We start from the raw sequence: 6,783 nt of genomic DNA, 5'->3' as shown, positions 1-6,783 counted from the left end.
GTCTGAACAAATGAGATATATTCCAAAGAGATTTGTATTTGTTGTCTGAGTGCAACTGAAATGGCAGCAATCAACATATATGGCTGGTGGAGATTTGGAAGGATAGACTAACTGGATCTCTGAGTTACTTTTCAACTTTGATTATTAGACTGAGTTATTCTGTGGAGTAAAATGGCATCACAAAGTGAAATGTTTCATTAAAAAGATACAATGGATATCATATTCTCTCTAAAACAGGACCTTGATTTATTAACAGAGTCGATAAAAAAGCAAATGGGAGCTTTTATGTTGAAAGCTAGCGAAAACTGGGCAGAGTGACAAAGAGATCTTGGTGATGTCTGTGGAGTTGGAAATGGGAAAAGATCCATTGGGAAATGAAAAGAAGAAAACTAAAATGAAACCTTATGGCGCAGTTACTAAGAAGAACCAGAAGTTAAGGCTGTTTGAAGTATTTTTGAGAAGATCTAATGGCGTGGGATTTTTACTATCATTACTGAGAGGGGTGCTTGCATTAAGGAGAGAGGATGCACACTTCATCAAAAAAATCAAAACGTGGAAAACTTTCAGGAAGAAGGGATTTTAAATTGTTTTCTCTCTCTGTAGGTAACTGCGTAATATGGAACTCCCAGCAAGATATGCGATTTTAAAAGGCAAAGTGAGATTTTTGGGACATAATAGGTTCTCTCTGATTAATATGGACATAAGAACTAAAGGATTGAAAAGTTCTGAAAATAAATTTAAATAAACAGTTAACTTGGATTAATTTTTAAGAAGACAGACAACACAATCATTTTGTAATCTGGTAGATCCGCTCTTAATATGTTTGTTTGGAGAAATTGCTTATATTGAGATAGATAAACTGATATGCTCCTTGTTTACCTTTTTTTTCTTATCTCTCCACTTTTTACATTATTTTAAATTTGATCTTTTTCTCTACCCGTTTGAAATATGTAAGCTAGAAGGATAAAGAAATATTTGTTTTTTATGCCTATCTAAATGATGATATTGTTAAAATAACGTCAGTTTGTATTTTTAATATGGTTAAGCTTATCCAGTTAGTTCTGTGTTGAGACCTTGGTGACTTTTTTATATCTATGTTTGCTGAAGAAGAATAGTTCAGACTTGTATTTTAAGTAATAGCTTAGTAAAAAAATGTATAATGGAAAATGAAGACGGTAGAATATAAGGGGAACACTCAATACTTGCAGGTAGAAAGGATTAGGTATTTTATTTTGAGGTAAAATGTAACTGATATATTTGCAGCTTTCTTTGTTTCTGATCTCCCACTCTGTATCCCCCCCCCTTGATGTTTCTGTACTTGTGCTTATGCTTTTCCTTTTTGTAGTTAAAATTAATAAAAATTATTTAAAAAGACAATAGGCCAAAGGTCTGACAGAGTGTGAGGTAGCAGGGTTAGAAGGTGGAACAAAGTAGGAGTCAAGTTTCACCTCTAAGTCCTTCATCAGATCAACATGAAAGCTTACATTCTGAATAAAACTTGGTTGGTCTTAAAGGTGCACCTTGACTCCTAATTTGTTCTACTGCTTCAGACCAACACAGCTGCCCACTTGGATCTATCTAGAAGGTTTTGTGGCAGTCATTTGAAATCAGTGATTGATTTTTCCTAACTATGAGCTGAATTGATGTCTTCTGCCATCTAGTGGAGACCAATAAAATGTTTAATTATCAGGTAATCAAGCATGATACAGAATTTTCTCAGACTGTAGGTGCAGATCTAATAAAGAGCCTTTTGGATCTGCTACAGTGCAATATTTGATCCTTGAACAAGTCAGAATTTAACTGAGTAATCTGAAAGCTGAAGACTGCTTGTAGAAATCTTTGCAAATTAGGTTTTACAGTTATGTAGCATATTAGCACATTCCCAAAATACAAGAGATTTTCTGAGACTTTTTCTTCCCTTTATTTCTTTACTTTATATATAGTGGTGCAGAGTGGTAAAGCTGCAGTACTGCAGTCCAAGCTCTCTGCTCACGACTTGAGTTTGATCTTGGCAGAAGCTGGGTTCAGGTAGCCAACTCCAGGTTGACTCAGCCTTCCACCCTTCCAAGGTCGATAAAATGATTACCCAGCTTGCTGTGGGGGGAAAGTGTAAATGACTGGGGAAGGCAATGGCAAACCACCCTGTAAAAAGTCTGCTGTGAAAGCGTCGTGATGTGATGTCAACCCAGAGTCAGAAATGACTGGTGCTAGCATAAGGGACTACCTTTACCTTTTTAGTCTAGCCTCAGGGTTAACATATTATGGATTCATGCGGGCAAATTGTCTGAATCAAGGTAAGAGCCATCCTCTGGGTTAAGATGAAAAGAAGTGTTTTTGTTTGTTTTGACAGCTACATTAACTTGCTTCTCTAGTAATAATGATGGGCCTGGTATAACCCCCAGACTTAACTGAATCATTGAGGGATAGCTGAACCCCATCAGATGTAGGAAACACAATGTTCTTCAAGACCTCAGGTTTCCCAAACAGCATTGCTGCCCTCTTGTAAGGATTAAGTTTCAACTTCGATGAAATTGCTGAGCAGTCGGGTTAAAACGGATAAAAGGAAGTACTTCTTCACCCAAAGGGTGATTAACATGTGGAATTCACTGCCAGAGGAGGTGGTGGCGGCCACAAGCATAGCCACCTTCAAGAGGGGTTTAGATAAAAATATGGAGCAGAGGTCCATCAGTGGCTATTAGCCACAGTGTGTGTGTGTGTGTGTGTATGTGTGTGTGTGTGTATATATATATAATTTTTTTTTGCCACTGTGTGACACAGAGTGTTGGACTGGATGGGGCATTGGCCTGATCCAACATGGCTTCTCTTATGTTATGTTCTTGTTCATCCTTAGTTACCTATAGGTCATTTAACCATAGCCATCAGGCAAGTGTGTTGTTTCAGACTTCACTGTCAGCATCCCAGGTTATACCATATCCAGGGCTTTTTTTTGAGCAGGAATGCACAGGAACCCAGTTCTGGCTGGCTTGGTATGAGAGGGTGTGGCCTGATATGCAAATGAGTTCCTATTGGGCCTTTTCTACAAAAAAGCCCTATGCGCAACAATTGTGATGTCAGGGGGTATGGCCTGGCATGCAAATGAGTTCCTGCTGGGCTTTTGCTAAAAAAAAAAAAAAGCCCTGTAGCAATAACCAGTCTGCTGCACTAATCAGCTCCAATCAGATGAATGGCATAGTTATGAACCAGCTCATGGGGCAAACAGCTTCTCATATGTGAAAACCATTCCTGGACTGAATGTAAAATTGCCAGCCTCCAGGTGGGCATAGGCAAAAAGCCATGAATATGAATAACTAATGAATTGTATTGTCTATTTAAGGAGCCATATATCTGATAATTTACAACCATACACTTATCAAAAACACAGGAGAAATAGAATTAATAGCTTTTCTTCAATTAAATGAATATATCTTTTTTCTCCTTAGAGAAAAAGTGTTTGTGCTGATTCAATAAAGTTTGAATAAAGTGCTTCAGGCATCAAATAATGTAGTTCTTGTTTGATGATTTTCCCAGGATGGAATGGACATCAGCAAGATATCAGTGTTAGGAAAGACTCATTCATATCCTAGAGCTGTTCCTGCCACTACAGAGATGTCAGAGGTAGCAATGTCAACTACTCTGTCCAATCCTCTGCATAATCAGTCCCCAGATCTTCCAGTTCTGGATTGTTAATGCATGATCATTCTCACTAACCTTGTAATAAGAATAAAACATGATTTTTTTTTTGTTAGAGATTCACCTATCAGTCCGCCTGATGTCCCTCAGTTCCCCACCCACTGCTCTGTATCCATTATTAACACTTAGGGCATCTCCTACTACTAGTAACCAGCAGCCAGCTGGTAGAAAGTAACCATTCTGAACCCACTGATACTGAAAAGCCTATACATCAGCGGTGGCCAACAGTAGCTCTCCAGATGTTTTTTGCCTACAACTCCCATCAGCCCCAGCCATTGGTCATGCTGGCTGGGGCTGATGGGAGTTTTAGGCAAAAAACATTTAGAGAGCTACCGTTGGCCACCCCTGCTATACATGATTTTCCAGAAGACATTTTACCATCATCCTACATTAGTCTGCCATTTATCACTTTTTCCATTCAAAATTATACTGATCTCAACTGAATACTGTTTCATATCCTTTTACCGAGTGCACAACCCACTCTTATCTGTACACAGCACTCTTTCCTTTGCAGTTAGCCTGTTTCATGATAAGACGGTGAGACGCTTCCTGTTTTTCTTACCCATCTTGTCTTTCAAATCAAAGGCAAGTTGCTGAGGTCATTAAGGCAGACTTCTAATTCATATACTGTTCTTTCAGTGTTTGGTTGTTGTTTTTTAACTTCTTAAAGACATTATGTACTGAAAGTAATTTTAGATGATTCCATGCAGCTTGCCCATTTTGACACAACCCTTTCGGTGACCATTAGCAGTAGGTTGAGTACTGCCATCATTTTAATACAGTGATCTTCCAGGGTTGCCAACCTCCAAGTGAGGCCCGGAGATCTACCAGATTTACAGTTTATCTCCAGACTACAGAGATCATTTCCCTTGGAAGAAATGGCTGCTTTGGAGGGTGGATACAGCATTATACCATGCTATTGTCCATCCCCTCCCTGGGCTGCATCCTCAGATCATGAAGAAATTCCAAGCCCGGAGCTGGTAGCCTTAGATCTGACTGACTCCCATGGCATTAATCAGATAATATCTTCTGCCACCATAAAGCTGGAAAGGGCTATCCTAGAATACCAAAAAATCTTACATTTCAGTCTCAGTATGTTGTATTATCCCTCCAATAGCCTATTTGACACACTTTTCTATTACATATTTTGGAGAATCACTTATATGACCATAGCCCAACATATGATTCTTTTGCCCACTAATACAAAATATTAAGTGCCCCCCATTTTCCTGTGTGAAGCTTATGTATAGTAAGTAGCACTATGATGATGCATGTGGTAATATGAAGAAATTTGACCATCCAAACCACTTTCTACAGGGTTCTATAGCTGAAGCAGCAAGAGTGATTTTTCCTTTTTAAGGAGGAGAGATACATGTCAAAGTCCTCACACTATTGGAGGGGGGTGGTTCAGACATTGCCAGCTCTAAAAGCTTTGGGGAATGGGTTTGTGGCACCTCTAATCCCAGCCTCACCTCAAGGAGTAATCCAGGCCAGAATGCTCCAAACACTGAACATTTTGCAAGACTACTGTGTGACTCAGAACCTTCCCTTGTAGACTCAGCATGTTGAGTGTAGAAGGATTAATTTACTGTACTTGTGGGTGTGAATGGTTCACAATCAAATAGATTTGAAATGAGAAGAATGTAGTGCAAATAAAAATACATTTTACTTAATAGTAAGCATTTGTACTATGTCTATATTCAGTTTCATTGTAAAGGATGTGAACAGAAAGCATATGTGGTTCTTTTAACTTACATTTTTATTTCATATCATTATTGTTGTTAGTATGTTCATTTCAATTATTAGAATAAAAAGCAGAGTGGAAACAAAAAGAGCTAAATCCTGCCTCCTTACCTTTTACCTTTCTATGTTCAATTTAAGTATTTTTCTCAAGGCCAGAAGGCTTCTGCTGTTGGAGCTACACAGGGAGAAAAATGTTTAAAAACATGATGCAAAGCATGGAAGAGAGCAGAGTTTAGCAGCCCTTGCCTACATGTCCCAGTTTAAAAAAAAAAAAACAACAACACATAGGTCGTTTTCGCACTCACCTCCAGCCGGCGCGACCCCCCTCTTCACCGCGCAGGATCTGCGCGGATTTCGCACTAAATGCCACGGAGCAGCCTTTTGCGCCGGAAACTCCTGGCGCAAAAGCCGCTCAAACGCCAAACTGCTTTTTGGCGATTTACGTTTGAGCGGCTTTTGCGACGGGAGTTTCCGGCGCAAAAGACTGCTCCGCGGCATTTAGTGCGAAATCCGCGCAGATCCTGCGCGGTGAAGAGGGGGGTCGCGCCGGCTGGAGGTGAGTGCGAAAACGACCATATGCTCTCATACTTTCTTTATATGCAAGTGGGAGGTAGCCTTTCCCCCTTTTAAGATTTTCTGGGTGCAGGACAGATTTTTCTCAGAAAAAAAGCCTGGCTGCTTTTTCATGAAACTAAACACTTTCAAAGATCTCAGAATTCAGTTATTTGCCCAAGTGCTCCTCTTCTCAGCACTGTTTCAGATCAGAAAAATTGGGAGGGGAGGCAGGAGCCATTCTTTCCCACAGGCTGAAGTGGCCCCAACCATAATTGAACCCCCTGGCTCAGTTTAAAGGAGTGCCAAGCCAGGAATTTACTACTTCAAAATGGCAGGCAAAGGCAAAGGTAAAGGTGCAAGCACCAGTCATTTTCAACTCTGGGGTGATGTTGCTTTCACAACACTTTCACGGCAGACATTTTACCCATATTGTCTAGTTTGGCTCTGCATTTTCCAGTAGAAATCTCAGGGTTAACATCAAATCTAGTTGGCAGTCACTCTAGATCCCTGATAACAGTGTATGGTGCAGCAGTAATTTATTTAACAAGCAATAGATTATTTCATAATTATTTATTTGCTAATGCAGATAATTACTATATTACATATAGTTGGTGTTCTGCTATCAAAGCTCTGTTTTTCCATTGTTGTGGCTTGCTTATTTTATTTCTGTTTGGATTGCCCCAATAACAGCAATAAGTGATATCACCTCTGAAGATCAGATCAGTGACATAAATTATCAAAAATTAGTCCATTTGCTTTTCATCTAACAAGAAAAATACATTCATTCACAGAAAA

The sequence above is a fragment of the Heteronotia binoei genome, chromosome 3, assembly GCF_032191835.1.
Source record: "Heteronotia binoei isolate CCM8104 ecotype False Entrance Well chromosome 3, APGP_CSIRO_Hbin_v1, whole genome shotgun sequence".
NCBI classification, from domain to species: Eukaryota; Metazoa; Chordata; class Lepidosauria; order Squamata; family Gekkonidae; genus Heteronotia; species Heteronotia binoei.
This window is presented reverse-complemented; position numbering follows the sequence as displayed.